The sequence below is a fragment of the Colias philodice genome, chromosome 1, assembly GCF_061535455.1.
Source record: "Colias philodice isolate Cphi_HAF_F1 chromosome 1, ilColPhil1 Martin Lab GWU primary, whole genome shotgun sequence".
In the NCBI taxonomy this organism is placed as follows: domain Eukaryota; kingdom Metazoa; phylum Arthropoda; class Insecta; order Lepidoptera; family Pieridae; genus Colias; species Colias philodice.
In genome coordinates, this window is record NC_143086.1 from 6,488,210 (window position 1) to 6,508,778 (window position 20,569).

Below are 20,569 nucleotides of genomic sequence, written 5' to 3' on the forward strand. Positions count from 1 at the left end.
GATTTCTGTTCATAACTTTTATATAAACTTTCTGATCATTTTGTTAAATTATATTCATTGATTTACATAGATATTGCATCTATTTTGTTAAATAGCAATGGACTCTGAAGTGGTAAGTGACTTTTACGCATCCGTACCATTAATAATTTTGTTTCTTGGTGGTGACGCCAAATATGTTCGAACGCATTTTTTGTAAGAATATCTGTTTATTTTAGGTTCGAGGCAAACCTCTGACGAAGGATGAGACAAAATTATTGCTGGGCTTAATTGAGAGTAGCTCAATAATTTTGTCTAAAACAACAAACGCCGCCAGCAACAAGATGAATAAAACCGGCCAAGTGCGAGTCGGGCTCGCGCACAAAGGGTTCCGTAGCAGCAAATATAATAAATTACAGTTAAATCAACCTATCTCAAAAACTATAAGAGATACTTTGATCAAACCAAAAATCGTTGAAAGAGTTAATTAGCATGCATCACCTCTATTTTTTTTAGAATTTTATACCCCGTAGTTATAAAAATAGAGGGGGGGGGACATACTTTTTACGACTTTGAGAGCTGATATCTCAAAAACCGTTCACTTTAAGAAAAATGTTTTTTAGAAAACTTTATATCATTTTAAAAGACCTTTCCATTGATACCCCACACGGGTATGTACATCGAAAAAAAAAATTTCATCCCTCAGTTACATGTATGGGGGGCCCCACCCCCAATTCTTTTTTTTACTATTTAGTGTCATATTTTTGTAGCGGTTCATACAACACATATTCCCATCAAATTTCATCACTGTAGTACTTATAGTTTCCGAGTAAATCGGCTGTGACAGACGGACAGACGGACAGACGGACAGACGGACATGACGAAACTATAAGGGTTCCGTTTTTGCCATTTTGGCTACGGAACCCTAAAAATGAGGAGTGGGTCAGCCTGACACACAAATTTAATGCCACCGCCTCTGTTTGTCGTCGATCACCCCAGCAGCTGCGTTTAAAGTGGGAAAATTTAAAGAAACTTGCTCGTAAACGCAGCACAAAAATTAGGATGAATCGCATCCAAGTAAGTGTTATAGAAAAAATTTTCACCTTTGTTTGAAATTATAGGTACTTATTACATATTTTTTTAAACTTATTACATATAAAGTTAAGTAATTTAGTACATAGTAAGTACATCAGTTTATTATTTTCACAGACTGGTGGTGGCATTCCAGAGTACATTCCCCCGGATGACATTCTGGACAGAGTGGCCGATTTACTGGGGAGTACTGCAAGCGGCTTTGTTGTGCCATTTGGTAGGTCAAATATTAGCGTAATCCATCCTGTCCAGTGGTTTGAGCTTTGCATTGATAGAAAACAGATTAATTCTCTGAACTAATCATATTTGACAGGTGATGGTTTTACAAAAATGTATTGGGGAGCATCCTTTCTCTTTTGAAAGAACCTTAATCCTAGCCTTAAGATGATAGTAGGCTTAAGATGAAAAGTATTATAACTTGTGTAATAAAAAAATTAATTTGGTTTGCAGGTAAGAAGAAACTCAAAAGTACGGATGGCAGTAGTTCTGCTCGAAATTTAGCAATAGCAGAATATTATACTGCCAAAAAACAATGCTTAGATGCTAAGAAAGAATTTATTTTATTACAGAATGAAAAATTGAAATTAGAAATTGAAAAACTTAGAGGTGGTAAATGAAAAATTGAAAACCAAATCAAGTATACCTATAATAATATTATACTCAATAATTTTTTCATTTATTAATAAATATAAACACAAGACCTACCAAGAGATGTATTGTTTTTATAATTATTATTTATTTTATATGTACCTTCTCAATTTTTCATTTTCTATTTTTTTTTAATTCTGTAATAATATTATTATGATAGCATCTAATCATAGTTTTTTGGTAGCATACAGATGGTGTATGAATTCATTATTATGGAATTTTTATTTCTATGTGAATAAAAAATAAAATATTTCAATACTATAGTCTATTCTTTTATTTCAAAATTAAAAATACTACATTTTATATTTATTGTGAGTAGGTTCTGTAACTACACTTTTTGAAAGATCAATAGGTATGTATAGGCACATACAAACCTCATAACAAAGGAAATAAAAATTTAAAAGAATACATACATGTTAAGATTAACTTAAATATACTTTGCAATTATTAACTACTATACACAGTAATCAAAGTAATCAATAATTGGAACTGAATATAACTTGTGTATCTACTACATAATAATTATTACAAACAATGGACAATAAATAACAATCACAACTATATTTATACTAAGTCTTTATACTAAAATAATAATTAATATTAATATTATAACACAAAATAATAATTATTTATAAGATCTGCTCTTGTTTGTACATCTTGGACTTCCATATTTGAATTATTTCCTTCATTGTTACTATTTGTAGGAATGTCCAAGTCAACCTCAGGAGGAACTTCTTCTATACTGTTACTCCTACAAATATTATGAAGCACTGCAGTGGCAATAACTATTGACTGGGCAACAGGCAATGAAACCCGCAGTGTGAGACTTGAGAGCCACAACAGGAAATCTTCTTTTCCACACTCCAAACGTCCTAGAATGTTTTGGTTAAAACATTAATTTAAACCAAATAATACTAATTATTATTAAGGTTGAACATATGAATAAATTTAAATAATATATTTACCACCTTATTCATAAATGTTCAAAAGTGCCGGAATAGCTATTAACTGTTTTGTCTCTTTCCTTCGACTATCAAATAACTGTTGATAAACAAAGACAAAACAGAATATAACTATTTCACCACTGATATTGAATGTTTATGAATAAGAATTACATGGAATATTACCTTTCAATTGTATTTCTGGTCCTAATGTGTGCTTCGTTGTACCTGTGTTCAGCTTCAGAACTAGGGTTCAAGAGTGGTGTGAGTCGGTAACTTCGATTTGGATAGGCACTATCTCCAAGTAACCAGCGGCCATCATACTGTCCTGCATCACACTGAGCTGTAAGAATGTTGAATTAAAATTAAATTGTTCATTAATCATTAACAAAATTTCTAGTAAACCATAATACAAAACCTCTCAGAATGGAATTATTGAAAATTGTTGCATCATGGGTGGAACCCGGCCAGCGAGCAACCACATTCATCAGTCTCAAATCTCCTTGAATGTTTAATGAAAAGTAACCTTTCCGATTTCTAAATTCCTCACCTATTAATAAACCTGAAAATTTTTATATTAGTAGACAAGAAATTTACAAGCAATGATTAAACAAAATGCAGATAAAATTATAATTACATACATGGTGACTGTATACGTATGTGAGTGCAATCAATAGCTCCAAGAACTCTGGGAAACTCTGCAATATCATAAAATTTTTCTGCACTTCTTTGATGCACAAAAATGTATTTATCATATAAGTGGGCTATTGCATATGAAATATCCCGGACTATTCTGCCTGCTGTTGACTTTGATACTCCCACAAAGGCAGACACAGAAATCAGCATTGTGCCTAATGCATAAAACCTTAAGGTCAGCAGCAATTGATGCAGTGGTGAGACTCCATGGTTTCTGGAATAGATATTGTTAAATTTAAGTAGGTATACGATTAATGCAGTTTTTAAGATATAATTATTTTTAACCCACCTTGAAGATTTTACACGGACAGCAGGCATAATTTCTGTCAACAGAGAGTTTACTGCTGATTTCGATAACCTAAACCTAAAGGTAAACTCTGCATCATCCAGACTCTGCATGTAGTTCACCCTTTTCATTCTTCGCACAGAAGCACGACGTGACTGTTCACCAGCATCATTGTCGGTATCTGTATCCCAGTCTGATAATTGAGCTAGGACTTCCATATCACTGTCACTATCACTAGAACTCGAGAATATTGCCAAATCCATTACGTTTTACGAATAAAATCTAAAGATTCAACCCTAGAATCTGAGGAAAGTCTAGATCAAGAATAAGGATTGTTTACGCCGATCGATCGAAACGTCAAACGCGAGAGATATCGTCGATTAAATGGAAAAATGACATTTTTCAAATTTTTTGGAAAATAAGATTATCACCTAAAACGAGTCTACTTATATGATTCTTTTATATGTAAAAACGACACTTTAAAAAGTTCACGCTAAGTTCACTAGATGTCGCAAGTGTCATTTCGATTCTCTGTGGTCATCCGCCATTATGATTGTAGAAAAATGTCCCTCTGTCATTTGCCACCGGCCACGACACTGAACACACGTGCGTTTTTGAAGAAAAGTGACATTTCTTAAAAAATTGTGTTTGGTAAGACTATAAAAGGTAAGAAATATTATAGAAAAATGTATTTCTTTGAGAAATTACCTTGTTACTTTGAAATTGAACTCCAACTATGACAATATCTTAAATAGAAAAAGGTCATTTTTAAAAATGTGACTACGTTTTGTGAAATGGAGTTACTGAAACATGACATATTTGGACAAATTACATTTTTCTATATAGTTTTTGCACATTTAGTTGCATGAAGTTTATCAGAAAAATGTCATAATTTTTAATATGACTGTGTTTGTTTATGAAAAATACTTTTTGTATGGATTTTGTAAAGAAATGTCGTGTATCTTGTAAAATTAAACGCATTTTATGAGATCTTAGCGTTAAAAGTACAAGTTAATAATTATTATACTACTAGCTTTTGCCCGCGACTTCGTTCGCGGGGAAAAGTTACTTTCGGCAGTATTTTGTTTTGACCAATAGAGGGCGCTATATGTCCGGAATATTTTTTTTTTGTAATAAAAACTATCCTATGTACTTTCTCAAGTTCCAAACTATGTCTGTACCAAATTTCACACAAATCGGTTCAGTAGTTTAGGCGTGAAGAAAAGACCGACAGACAGACAGACAGACAGACAGACAGAGTTAATTTCATTTCACATTTATAATATTAGTAAGGATTAGGATTTGTTGATTCTATTATTTTATAATTTTTATATCATTTTTATATTTATTATACTTTTTAGGGTTCCGTAGCCGAATGGCAAAAAACGAAACCCATAAAGATTCGTCATGATTGTCTGTCTGTCTCGTATGCCACAGCCATTTTATTCCGAGACTATAAGGATTACACAGTTGAAACTTTGTAGGTAGATGTATTCTGTAAACCGAAAAACGGAATTATTTAATCGGATAGGTCTTTAAATTTACCTGGAGGTTCTTAAAACCCTTCATGGGCGAGTCCGACTCGTACTTTTCCGGTTTTTTATTTGTGTCTGTTTTAGCAGACGTGGTATCAAAACGTAAATCATATTTTACAATTTAAAATTATATTACATCAATTGGCTTGATTAGTTTAATTCTTTGTTTTAGGATGAAGCGTGGTGAAAAAATGATAAAAATGATTATGTTTCTGAAAATAATCTTGAGAAGAATGAAGAACAGATAACTAACGTATCTGAAGTAGATGTCCAGGACTATATCTCAGCTACAGAGAATATAGAACCATCAAACATAGTATCCACATCCAAATTTTGCGAGATTATTAACGTAGAGCCACTGCAAACTGATTTTCATTCCATACGCACTCCATTGAATAATTTGAATAACAATGTTCAGACGTCGAATCTTATTAGCAAAAATTCTTTTTCGGATTCACAAATTACTCCATACCTGCCGATTGATCAACCTGGGCCTAGTAGGATTATTGTGCGAACTCCCGTAAGTGATTCAGTATCAGAAGAAAGTACTGACGTTCTCCATTCCAAGATTTCAAGCAATATAATAATATCGGAATCGGATATATCCTCTGATGATGACGATAGTTGTTCCAACTCCATACCTGATAGTCAAAATGACTTCTCGCCTGACGATACAGATAATGACCCGGATTTTGTACTACGCGAAGATCTTGCAGTGTCATCATCTTCGGAGGATGAAACCGCTACAATTAATGATAATACAGTTCAGGATGGAAATGATAAAGCGAAGAAGGGCAGAAAAAGAAAAGCTGTTCCTGAAGAATGGAGAAAAAATAAAGCTAAGCTATTAAGAAGTTGTGGAAAAGCGTATATATCGACATCGAAGTCACAAAAACCAATGCCAGAAAGACAAATGAAACCAACATGTACTGAAAAATGTAAACTGAAATGTTATAACAAGATTAGTGAGGAGAAGAGGCAACTTATTTTTATGAATTTTTGGAAACTGGGAGATTTAGATAAGCAACGTCAATTTATCAATAAACATGTAACTGCAATTAAACCGAAGTACAGATATATTCGCGAAGGAAGTACAAGAAAAGATGAAGAAGAAGAAGAGAGAGTTCAATATTTCATTTTGGTCTCCAAAAAAGGATCAATGTGAGGATTGCGCAGCTTATAATAATGCAGAAGATAAAGAGCCGTTAAAAACCAAATACGACTCTCATCTTTTTTAGAAAATCCGTGCTTGTCATATTTTTTTTTTATGTAGAAAAAAGACACTTCTTGCTAGAAATGATTCTATTTCTAAAATAAATAATTAACACACACACCACCTAAAACCCCTCGTAAATACCTTCTAAATGATATATGACACTTCTATGTAAATATAACACTTTTATAGAAAAACGAATTTTAATGAAACTAAAAAATTCTAACGGTTGTACTGTAAAATTTGTACTTTTTGAATAAGGTCATTTTTCTATTTAACCGACGATATGTTATTGACACGCACACGCTCAAACTGCCATTTTCGAACAGAGGTCTATCCTAAGAGCGTTTTCACATTATCCGATCCGATATCGGATATCGGACGCCGATAGCCGATATCCGATATCGGATACAATTTGCCCTTTCACATTGTCCGATAAAATCGTTCCGATATCATCATGAGTGTTGCCAGAAATTTTTAGAGAAAACTAAACTAAATTGCCAGTTGATAAAAAAAGGTATAATTAAAAAAAAAAAAATCAAATGTTATAAATCATAGTTGTACATGTACATTTAAAATAACTACGATAAAGAAAAACAACTTCAAAAAAGAAAAGTAAAATGTTTATTTAGATGTGCTATTTACTAAATAGTTTTGATATCGGTCATTTGTATAACATAATATACTTATGTTAACACAATATAAATTAAATAAATTTATATAAATACCTACTACAACCTAGTATTAGTTAATAGTTTTAGTAATACCATGGACGAATATAATTTATATTTGTCTATGGTAATACATATTAGTAAATACCTTTCAAAATGTAAATGTATTTTTAGCAAGACGTACTAGTCATTTAGTCATTTTTTCACTACATACATTTATAAAAGTTCATGTAGTACCTATGATAAATTTATTAAGTGATACAATCTTTGTTCACATTTTCTTTTCTTTTTCTTATTACACTGTAACTTGCACTGTAATATCCTAAAATAATATTGTCACTCGTTCAAATATATTTGTAATATGATTGTTGTAATGTCCTGTAAGTAAAGATACATAAATTATTTTATTGTCATAAACAATTATTTTAGAATTAAGAGTTTTCAAACTTTGTATTCTTTGTTGTAAATTCAAAATAAAAATAAAATCAGTGTGTAATCTCCTCCTTTTTTTGAAGTCGGTTAAAAACAAAGCACTCAATGACAACAATACAATAAATAGCACAACCAACATCCGAGTAGGAGGAGGAGCGAGGCAGAATGAGATAAAATAAAGATGATAGACACTAATGTTTTCGAAGATAGATATTTGAATTTAAGAATGCAATATATTTTTGTTTACTTCAGTTAAGCCAATTGTCGTATATTTTAATACGGCAAATAAAAATACCTGCCGTATAAATCGTATTTTAAATGCCTATAAATACTTAAATGTGTGTTTTCTTAATAAAAAAAAAGGTTTCTTTTAATAGAAAGGGTTTTAGGTTAAAAGCAAAGAATTTTTTTAAAGATTGAGCGCCCTATAAGACTGAAAATACACAAACTAGTGCTTTTTTGCTGTTGGTATACTGCCTTTTCGAAAATTGAGTTGGCAACACTGAACATTATCGTCCGATAGCCACTGGGAATATCGGTGTCGGCTCCGATATCCGATATATCGGACCGGACAATGTGAAAGACAGGCACATATTTCATACATTTTACTTCCCTCCGATATCGGATATCGGCTATCGGCTTCCGATATCCGATATCGGATCGGATAATGTGAAAACGCTCTAAAGGTCTATCTGTAATCTGTGAATCTGTGATCCGTCCTCCCACAGATACATTGGTTTTTGAGATTGCAATTTCGATCCACGGATTGTTTATTGGCACACGTAACTTAAAATCCGGATCACATTTTCGATCGAAAATCTGCAGATATTAGATTGGATTGAATATTAATTTCGGCCGTAAGTAGGTACATGGGCGTAGCTAGCCATAGGCTCAGGGTGGGGCAAAAAAAAAATGTAACTAGCAACTTTATCCTAAGTCTAGTCCCGGTTAATTTTTAGGGCTTCGAAGTTCGGAACCTTAAAAGGAAAAAAACGAATTCTTGAAGCAAATTTTCACACATTTCGACATTTGAAAGGGAATCAAAACCTAAAGGGTTCGCAATTTTTCCTTTATATGCGCTATAAGACGTTACTTAATACAAAATTTCACGATTCGGGGTTCACGGGAAGTTTAGGGTCACTTACTGACCATAAAAACACAAAATGCTGACAGATCCAGGTCTTCGCTCGTAATCTTAAAGAAAAGTTTTTGGCCGATATCTCGGAAACTATCCACTTTAGAGCAAAAGTTATATCGACTTTTTTATAGAAAGTAAAATTTCGCATCTTTTACATCCTGTAAACTTTTTTGTAAAACTTACTGTTCACGAATTATGGCCCATTTAATGAACCGGTTTATCGTTTTTGGCTAATAATTACTGTCAAAATATTGGATTAATCAACAAAATGCATCTACCCATTTTTTAAGATAACTTTATTCTCGACAACTTTTGTTTGAAACTTTTCTAGTGTCCATACTTTTTGAGTTGTAATGTCGGCGCTCGGCGGGTGACGCGGGAGCCTTAAAGCTTTTTTAAGGATGTAATGAAGACGAAGACGAGATATCCAATGCATTTGGATTTTGATAAAATTTAGATTTTTTTATATAAAATTTTACACATTTTTCTAAATAAACTCTTTTCGTTTACTTCTATTTTACTTTTGCATCAGAATATAAAATAATATACTCAATATTATTTAGTTGTACGAAATATAATAAAATGAAATATTTTAAAAGTCTTACTATGACAGGTAAGGAAATAAACTATTAATTTGGAAGTACTACAGGACATATTTTTAATAAGTTTGTTGAATTTGTAGCATTATATGGTATGCATACCTTGAAATTCTTTATTTTAAGCCCGGTAATCCAACATTGAACATTAAATAACTCAAAAATTGTGGGCATTACAAATAAAACCGGCCAAGTGCGAGTCTGAATCGCGCACCGAGGGCCCCAAGTCCCAACAAACCTACTTTTTATTATGTTGTAACTCTAAAATGTATGTATGTACGTTTTAGCAATTTTTCCTTTCTCTGTGCTATAAGACATTGCTTTTTACCAAATTTCAAGACTGTGTTCACGGGAAGTACAGTGTAGGTTTTGATTCCCTTGCGAATGTCGAAATTTGCGATAATTTGCAGCATAAAACGGCTGTATCTTTTGATTGCGTTGGCTTTCACAGCTTCAAGGGACTGTAGACTTGAGTATTCGATATAAATTTCAGCTTGATACCTCCACGCTTTCTTGAGAAAAAGGGTGTTGACAGTCAGACAGACAGACGGACAACATAGTGACAACAACATAGGACAACAACAACCTATAAGGGTTCCGTTTTTTCTTTTGAGGTTCGGAACCCTAAAAAAAAGTTTCAAACAAAAGTTGTAGAGAATAGAGTAAGCTTAAAAAAGGAAAGATGTATTTTATTGATTAATCCAATATTAAGTGTTATAAGCCAAAAACGATAAAACGGTTCATTAAATGGGCCATAAATAGTAAACGGTACATTTTACAAAAAAGTTTACAAGGAATAAAAGATGCGAAATTTTACTTTCTACAAAAAAGTCATAATAACTTTTGCCTTTAAGTGGATAGTTTCCGAGATATCGGCCAAAAACACACAAACAAAAAAACAAAAGGATTACGTTTGTTAACGCGCATGGGGTGAATCGTGCGCAAGTTTTTTGTTTAGATCGCATTTTTTTTGTGTGACGACTTTCGAGAGTGAATTTTCTTACGGATACTAAGTTTTTTAGTCAGTAGGTACTTAGATAATTTAATTTAATTTTTTAGATTTGGTTAGGTACTTTCCAGGCCAGAGCCAGGGTGGGGCAAGTGCCCCACCCTGCCCCACCGTGGCTACGCCCATGAGTAGGTAGTAGTTTTTTTATTGCCCTTGGTGGATGGTAAGTGGTGACCACCTAGAGGTATAAGTTCTTCAGTATCACATGCTAGTAATTTCACTGCCTACATATCATAGTTGCATAGTGGATAATGTTAAGGTACCCATCCTGATGTAACCACATATATAATTTAAATTTTTCACTGTTGCAGGTGATTTATCTTCAACACAAGTGGTTACTGTGCCTGCTCCTGATTTAGATAATTCATTACCACAGGTGACACTGTCACTTCCAGAAGCTTCAACTGAAACAGTTACAGGTACACTTCTAAGACTACTTTTATTTTCACATTGTGAAAGCTACCTCTATGAACAATGCAAAACAAACTTAATTTTGCGGTTTAACTGCTAGAAACAGCTACTGTACCAACCGCAAATAATGAGTTTGTCGCCCTTTTTTCGAATTCCATGCGAACGAAGTCACGGGCTCAGATAGTTTGATATAAATTTGGATATAATTGACCATTTATCATATTATAACTTGACATAATTTTATTTGTTATTCAACATTATTGTAAATAATGGCATGCTGTTGTTTCAGGTTCCATCTCTCAAAACGCAATAATAGCAGAACATTCGTACTGTATACAGTCAGACAAAGCAGTTTTGAAGAATAAAAGTGAGTATATCAGTGGGATAAAGGAGTGCAATGATGGCCGTAGCCACTATGATAATAAAATAACTTCATAGCATAAATTTCTCACTGTTGGGTAGGGGCTCCCTATATTTGGACGGAAATTGGCCTATTATACTACACTGGCTACACATGTTGGCATAGGCTTTGGTTTCAAGGTTTCCTTATCTTGCAGTGATGATATTTGCCTTTTTTTTATTTACGACATCCTCCGTTTGGAATAGTGCAGTAATGCTGTGTTTTCTTAATATGTCACTACCCACATAATATAAACTTACTTAATAAGTGAATCCTATAGTAGTGCATCAAGCATGTATGCAAAAGGTAGCAAGGGAAATATGTCAAGATTGTAGCAAGTGGCACTCTTTGTTCTCTGCCTACCTCAATGGGATGGTGGCTTTAGTATATGTATGTGTGTATCCTATAAGGTTTCAGATTTTGCCCCACAGTAAACCATTAAGAGTGCATACTGTGTAACAAATTTCAAAGTTTCCTACTATTATTAAAAGTTTTGTATATCAACTTGCAAATTTGTGCAACACATGCGTGTAATAAAGAAATTTAATATAATAATATCTCCGGACAACTCACACACGGCCATCTGATCCCAAAGTAAGCAAGCATCAAGAAGAGCTTGTGTTATGGTGATCAGACAACTAATAAACATACTTATATATTTCTAAATACATACATAAATCAGATAAATAACACCCAGAGACAGAACAAATGATCATGCTCATCACACAAAGATTTGTCCTGGGTGGGAATCGAACCCACGACCTCCAGTTTAGCAGTCAGGGTCACTAACCACTAGACCAACAGACCAGTCAAATAAATAAATCAAATATTGGGGTACAGAGTGGTATTCCAGTTGATTAACATGTAAATGTTTTATTTCAGAAACCAAATATACGGAGTCTGCGCCACCTCTCATACGGGAGCAGCTGCAAACAAGCAGAAGAAAATTGAAAAACCTGCAGACAGAACTCCAACGACTACGCAAAAGGAGCCACAACTTCAAAACAAGACTTGCTAGCGCTTCGAAAATGATCATGGACCGAGCTCTAGAAAAAGTGACAGCAAATATGACACTTGCTGTCAAAATTTTTACTAAAATGCAATGTAGGGAAAGCTACAAAAAATCGAAAGGGAGAAAATTTACATTGAAGGAGAAAGTATTATCACTTTCAATGTATAAAAGAAGCCCTGAGTGCTATACATTGCTACTTGCTAGCTTCATATTTTTGTTTACCCTCGGCAAAAGCCTTGAAAAGATTACTGGCAAAAGTGGAGATAGAAAGTGGAATGAACAAAGCAGTATTTTTAAAAATGAAGGAAACAGTGAAAGCCTTGTCTCCCCAAGATCGACTATGCTGTCTAATATTCGACGAGATGTCGATAACCACTACGACGCGGCCAAAGACAAACTAAAAGGTTTTGCTTGGGGCAGCAAAACCTTTGCTGATCATGTCCTAGTATACATGGTCAATGGTATTAGAAAAAATTTTAAACAGCCAGTGGCATATTACTTAACCAGTTGTTTAAAGAAAAGTAATTTAAAGGAAATAACCCTGAATATTATCAGGTATGTTCAGAGGACAGGTTTAAATGTTTTGTGTACAGTTTGTGACCAAAGCGCCACAAATGTAGCTGCAATCAATGAAATGATTGAAGAAACAAAAAGAAAATACTTCCAGCAAAACAAAGAGTGGCGACACAGTATAATAGAAGTAAGTGGCAAACAAATAGTTCCGTTGTTTGATGTTCCCCATCTGATTAAAGGCGTAAGAAATAATCTTTTGACAAAAGACATAAGGATAAAATTTACATGCTTGCTGATATAATGGTAGAATGGTACCCGTTTACTTGTAATTATCATGAAGATCAATTAAAAAAATATTTTAATAACACGGTAGCTAATGTTTTAATATATAGTTGGTGCCGTACAATCAATAGGATATTATCAGGCAAAATCAAATATGATGGTGAGGATGAAATCAAACTGGCAGCACAAGCATATTATGTGAAGCATAATAAATTTAATAAATGTAATAAATAAAATATCGAACTTGTTTTTTTTTCATCACCTAAAATTATTTCTTGCTAAGAACGGCTACTGTTTTAATATCTAGCTGAACCTTTACACCAGTAGCAATGGTTATGCTAGATATTTAACAGTAAATACTACAAATAGAGAGGTTTCGTATGTTGTTTTATATACGAAACCTCTTTACTTTGTAGTATCTACTGTTAAATATCTAGCTTAATCTTTGCTACTGGTGTAAAGGTTCAGCTAGATATTTAAACAGTAGCAGCTGTTATCTATATAGATATAGATACATTATTTTTGGATGGCATTAACAGATGGCACTAGTGATTGACTTGACATTAGAGGTCGGCATAAAAAATAATCTCCAGAATGGGTCATGTAGTAGAGACTTTGCTCATAACGGTTAATGTTGAAAGATGAGTCTTCCTACATTACATTTACAACATACATAGTACACAATATTTACTATTAATAAATGTAATATGTTACAGCCTCTCAGAGAAAACAAAATTAGGTAGAAACCACTAACACATTACGATACAGTGTACAATTCCATAATCTTTGGCCACTTTTACTTCAACAACGATGTATATTATAGAGGGCGGTTAAAAAAACAAATTCAAATGTAGTGACAGAATCATTAAGGTCGTTGAACCGTGTAATTGCCTTAAAGTCCGGAATTGTCAAATGTCAGAAAAAAAAATTGCGTGATATTTGCCGAGACCGCCCCCTCTCCAACGTAAGATTAGATGAGATTTGACTCGACCCCCTCCCCCCCTTACACCTCACGTAATTTATGGAGCATGGACGCCCAATAAACACGTATTCATATTTTTATCTAAGATATAATTCACTGGGATATTATAAGAAAATAAAGGATATCATTGTATTTGATACGTAAATGAATTAGAAATATTATAGACTACAAGCCCGCATATGAAAAAAATATGGGTCAAATGAACCATCACGGGACATATCTAGTACGAAAGAAGAGCAAAAAATAATAAGATTCATCACTATGCCGTCACTTGTAAGCTGTCCAACTGAGTGCAGATGAGAATTGAAAAGTACAGGTAGACTCGGTAAATTTTGGTCATATATTTTTGTACGGCATTCTTAACCATCGATAGATCCATTAAAAATAATAAGAAACCGCTCAGTGCCGTACAAAAATGTTGGTCCACCAAGTCGGAATTTTAATTTAATTTCCGAGAGTTACCGGGGGTAAATTTGGTCATTTGACCATGTACGGCATCTGTGTCATACTATTGCTATACTGCTTTTAATCCATTATTCCGCAACGCCGTACAAAAATCATGGGGACAAGGGGAAAAAATCGAGAGTTGTAATCCCCTCTCTTTCCCCACTCCAGGGGGTCATTTGACACAACACGAAATAAATTTATTTTTAAAGTATTTTATGCATAGATAATATTTTTTCATGTGCCGTACATTTTCGTTGGTTCAAAGGGGAAAAATCTGAAAAAGAAAAAATCCATATAACGAAATGTTTGCTTTATATTTTGATAATAAAATATAAATATACATTAATATTAAGAAGCTCGAGGTGGTTAATTATCACCTTGGAAAGTCGGAGTCAAGTGGAATGGACTCCGTTAAATTGATGAACTAATAAAAAAGCTATGAACGAAAAGATGTGAATTATATGCAATCAGCCCATGAATACAGGTAAAGTCACAAGCAAATGCTAGTATTATATACATATTCAAAATGTACAAGTAAAGCGCTTTCAAATGATACCAAACACGGCATATTTATCTTAACTTTATTTTTTTACTCTGTATGTTTTGTCCGCTAGAGGGCGCCACATTAGATTTTGTGAAACCCCATATAGCCTTTAGCTAGCTGGTCGCTGGTTATCCAGTGAACAATTCAGATGCTTCTAATGATATGTTATTTGTCGAATTCTGATAAGTAGTTTAGAAGTTACGAGGGAATAGATGAACATACATACATGACCTGTCAAAACCATAACCCTCCTTTTGCTTTGCCGTAGTTGGGTAAAAATATGTTAATGCCGTACTGTATCAAATGGCCATAAAACACCCTTAAAATTGTAGCTTTCGTCGCTTTCATCAGCCTAAAAGATGTGGTCTGCACAAAAATGTACGGCATCGTTTTTTCCTAATTTATCTATGTTAATACTATTTAAAACAACGAATAAAGTGTAGAAAACTATTATATTTCATTAATCTACGATGTTTAAACTTTAACAAAATTTCTGGTTTTGCATTTCTCTATAACTTTTTTTAGAACGGTTTCTTTTGAACGGCAATACTATACAACAATTTAATTTTACAATATCATGTTAAAAAAAAAGTTCCCGTACAGGGTCAAATGACCTTACAGCTCTTTATATCAAGAATTCGATGAAATTAAGATGATTATTGGTATACATTTAAAAGAACAATTATTTTTTGACGGCATTGCTTTTAATAGTACTTTTGAGTGCTAGATAATGTTTTGGAACCGAAGCCGTACTTAGTCAAATGACCCCCTGGAGTGGGGAAAGAGAGGGGATTGCAACTCTCGATTTTTTCGTGTGCGTTACCCAGGCAAAATGTTTTGCTTTAGAGAGATGAGACTTAAACAAATAATTAGTGTATCATGAGGAGCAATTTGTTTACTAATAGCAAAATTTGTTTGAATTGTAGTTTTTAAGTTATTTAAGAAAAACAAATTTTGCTGGAGTAACGTTTGAAACGTTACCCAGGCAAAATCGTCTTTCAAAAATTAGTTTCAGCACGGAACCAAATACATGAATAGATAGCTTTTGTTGAGTAGTAAATGTTTATAAATAGCAAAATTTGTGTGTGGTATAGTTCTTTAGTTATTTAAGATTTTGCTGCGGTAACGTTTTGGGATTTCCCAGATCTCGAAAACGGCTCAACGCAGAAGTTTGAAAAAAATACCAATAAAAGACCTTAATTTGTTTAAATTTGTTTAATCATTAGTTTTTGATTTGGTTGACGTAAACCAATGTAATTAAATGGTTTCAAAAATCAGAAGAAGCGGGTTTACATGTAAACCAATACACTTATAACCAAATAAACAGCTGTAAAAAATACCCGTGGTTCGACGCTTGTTTACTTACAGCAGACATTTTAGATTTCATACTTTACACGTTAAGAAGATAAAAACAAATTTGATTTATTTTAGACTGGTCGTACTTTAGCGATCGAATACGCAGTTCCCATAACATTAAGAAACATGGCATACTTTAAACAAATTAAAATGATTCATGAAAATTCTTTCCTGTTAATTTCAGCCTTGAATTACGGCTCTAATGAAAGTTATCTCAAAAACAAGAATATGTCAGCAATTCTCTAATAAGCCGACCAAATTGAAAAGGTCACGTAAAAGCGACTGCACCGTACGTACGGGTAATCTTCGCAAATTAGCAGCTTGGTAACCGATGTTTTGTACAGTTAAGCAGAAAAACGTTATTCGTGAAGCCGATTTTTTAATAGTTTTTAATGTATAAATTATAAAATTAAATTATATTTAAATTTTTATGACGAAGTAAAACTAATTATTAAAGATGTAATCACACTTTCTCTTCATGAATATATAAGTACCGATCTTGATTATACGGCATCGAAATGTGAACAAGCATTGAAACGATTGAGCGACCAAATAAAAACATATCTAAGACACACAGACGAAATTGAAAAGAATGAAAGAGAGGACAGTTCCGAAGAAATATATTTTGTAACAGAAGATGAAGAGAGTGAGCAACACGGTGGCCCTATGCCTTTGATAAAATATTATGATGACATTATGAATACAGAACTATTATATTTACAGTTAATTGAATCTACACCAATGAAAAATGTTTTTTTTTGCCGGAAATTAACAACACTCTTAAAAGACTTTTGAAAAAATTACCTTTGTGGGGCAATATTATGACTGATTATATTCCTGGAGCCAAAGACTATGCCAGCAGCTCAAATGTAGAAAATCATTTTAAGGACATCAAAACTATATATTTTGAGACCAAAGTTGAACGCGTCCGGTTAGACGAATTTCTTATACAACATTATAGTTTTATTAACGGAACCATAAAATTAAGCTCTAGTCAAATTTTACACGAGAATACTAAGAACAAAGAAGAACAGGCCTTAAAACTAAGAAACAAAAAGGAAAAACGCAAAACAAATTATGAGTATTTCTCACGAAAAATAGTAAAAATTAGAGACAAACACGAACAAAAACGAGATTCATTCTCAGCAGAGTTAATTATATCTGATTCTGCACCGAAGTCAGTTGAAAAAGAAGAAGAAGAAGAGAACCTAACTGATACGTCAGATTTTGATATTCAATCAATTTTTCAAAATAAACCTATAGAAGTTGAAAACTGGCGGGGACTTACCATACCCACTCCTAAATCAAAAAAAGCTACCTCCATATATGTACATATTACAGAATGGTAACGTCGCATATTCTTATGTACACCAAAACAGGGTACTTATAACAAACACTTGTGCTTTTGATTCCCTCGCGCAAGCATTCGGTGTAGCTTATCAAGACAGGCCTGCTTTCAGAGAAAAGTTAAATAGTGCTAGCGATGATTTAACAACATTCATAAAAGTATTATCTAATACGAGAAAAACTTGCAAAAGATTATATGAACTTCGTGACAAACTATTGATTGACCTTTTTGATAAAACAAAGTCACAGCAAAATATTATCAGTTGTGAATGTAATATAACAATGATTTTGTGCCATATCACACTAGCGGATTGCGAGCGGTTTCAAAGCGGAGCGGGTGCGCAACGAATACGTTGCGGGCGCGCAACGAACACGCCGCGGTTGCGCAGCGAATTCGTTGCGGACGCGTCATTTTGTATACTCTCGCACAAAAGCCAGCCCTTCCGCCTTGCCTAACTTCCATTCAATATTTCCATCGTTTCTGTAGCACTCAATTTTTTAACCGTACTGTGGAAATGCACTTACTTAACAGTTAACTAAAGATGTAATAACAACTGGAGTTGTTAAAAAAAGGTGCTATAAAATTGAATTACTAGGACTTTTAGAATGTACCATACATTCCAAAAGTATGTAACGACTGACCAGTATAATCTCTCCCATAGCAACGTATGTTATAAAGAGATTTTGTGAACCTAATTATGAGCAAAGTGATAGTGAGTTGCTGGTTGCTTGATAAAATTTTCTATTCACTGCTATTTATCTAATAATAAGATAGCCCTGTTTTAGTTAAGGAGCTTTAACATTTATTTCACTAATGAACTTTCTTAATGAGCAATTAAGTTATCTGATTGCATTTCGACCAAGATTTAATAGATAAAACAATACCCTAAACATTAACATGTTATGAAACTCGTAAAAAATAATGATCTCATAATTATTATACTATCACAAGTTATAAGTAACAACCAGCACGGATTCCATTTTGTTAATGAGTGTACATGACTGCGACGTAAACGTTGCGCATCTGCCACGCGTCCGCAACGAATTCGCTGCGCAACCGCAACGTATTCGTTGCGCACCCGCTCCGCTTTGAAACCGCTCGCAATCCGCTAGTGTGATATGTCACTTTAGAACAGGTATTCATGAGCAACATATACTTTTCTGCCACCAGACAGAGGTGTTGCTCAAATGACACATGCTCAAATGCATTACAACCAAAGAAAATTGATTGTAAATATATATCTTTAAATATAAATATTATAACACAAAAGGGTATTGACTTCTTGGAAGAATCTGCCACATCGTGTATTAATAATGATAATGTTTCACTGTGTCCTGTATGCGAGACAGGAAATGTATATTTTACATATGAATTAAAACCATTACTTTTCTTCGAACTACATGACATGTCTGTTAACCTGAATGATATACCCATTAATATAGAGTTAAATGGCCAACAGTATATGATTTTGGCAGTAATTGATTTTGACCCACCATCAAGTTCCACATTGATTGGACATTACAGAGCATACTGTTACAGAACGAAAACTCAACAATATGAATGTTACGATGATCTGTACTGTAAACTACAGAAATGCAAAAACTCCATAATGCCACATTTGATTATATATTCATTAGTGTAGGTAATTAAATCGTTAGAGACTGGAAGCATAAAACACATAATTTTATACGGTCCCAATGACCACACAAATTTTATTGAATTAGGTACGAATCTGTGATTATGAGTGATATTAGTAGTTATTAATGATAAAAACTGTACTGTTTCCTATATTTTTAAATAGGTACATAAGTGTAAAAGTTGTTTATTTTTTATATAATTGTTGGAAGATTTTTATTATATTGTTGTTTTCTCATTTAAAAGTTTTGTGATTATATACATTTTTTATAGAATATGCTCGAAACCGTCCCTCATAAGGGCAAGAAATATAGGCAAGCCGATAATACATATTTTGTAAAAAAAAACATTAAAATATGTGCTTTGCACATTACACACACAACGCCGACTCAATTCCAACTCAAGTCACACTGTGGTATTGAAATATGAGCTTTATGTCGTGTTACTTAGAGTGGATATTTCAACATTAAGTTAAAAGAAGGTTACGACGCTTTGACAATGATTGGTTCACGGGTTATCCACCTGTGGCAGTCACATGTAATGTTAAAATATTCACTCTAAGTAACACGTAACAAAACTCAAAAATGTTAATGCTAAGGCAAAGCAATACATATAATTTGTATGAGACTGATTTTTTAAATAAAAATAATGAATCTTAACCATTTTATTATTTTAACCCTTATTTCGAATTTGTCCGTACCACCGGACAAGTACTTTAAAAAAATCCACCGCCCCGTCTAATTCTATTTTTGCAACAAAAAAACTACTAAGCTATTGGGAGGTCGATCAAATTTTAGTAGAAAAATAAATTTTGCGTGTAATAACCCAGAGTTTGACAGTTGGCGAAAAAATGTCGGCGAAACTGCGCACTAAGAAAGTCTTTCAGGTAATTTATTAAAAAATATTATTTTTTGCCTATGTTGCGTAGATTTTTTATTTGTTTTTTGTGAATTTAGTCTACTAACGTTCAAATAATACGATTTCATAGCTTTTGCTTACGTTATTCTTAATAATTATCGAGTTTTTCACTTGTCCGCCACACCGGACTTCGTCGAAACACCTGTATTTATTGTGTCTTACAGCTTGTCCGTCACGGCGGACCTTGTCGAAATATGGTATGAAAGGTAAAAGATTTGAGTTGTCGGTATTACCAAAACATTACATCTATTCTCAGTACCTATCAACTTGTTAGATACTTCTTATCTACCTAACCTTTACATACGACTTCCCGACGCCTTTGAGTCCAAATATAGAGCAAGTTTTCCCGAACCAGTCGCAGGAACTCAATTTTGCAAACTTACCTTCTATATCGTCTTTACCCTCGTTGCCAACACATGTGCATAGAAAAAGAAGACTCAGAGAACCATCAGTTGTGACAAAAAAGAGACCCAAACAAATTCAAAAGC

At 33.4% G+C, this 20,569-nt stretch overlaps 1 long non-coding RNA gene across 1 annotated transcript; it reads left to right on the forward strand.

The window, feature by feature from the left end:
* Nucleotides 1–915: 915 nt before the first annotated feature.
* LOC149491161 (uncharacterized) lies at nucleotides 916–1,979 on the forward strand. The gene is made up of 3 exons (XR_016317409.1): nucleotides 916–1,053; nucleotides 1,186–1,285; nucleotides 1,519–1,979. It is a non-coding gene; the product is annotated as an uncharacterized LOC149491161 (long non-coding RNA).
* The last annotated feature ends 18,590 nt before the right edge of the window (nucleotides 1,980–20,569 follow it).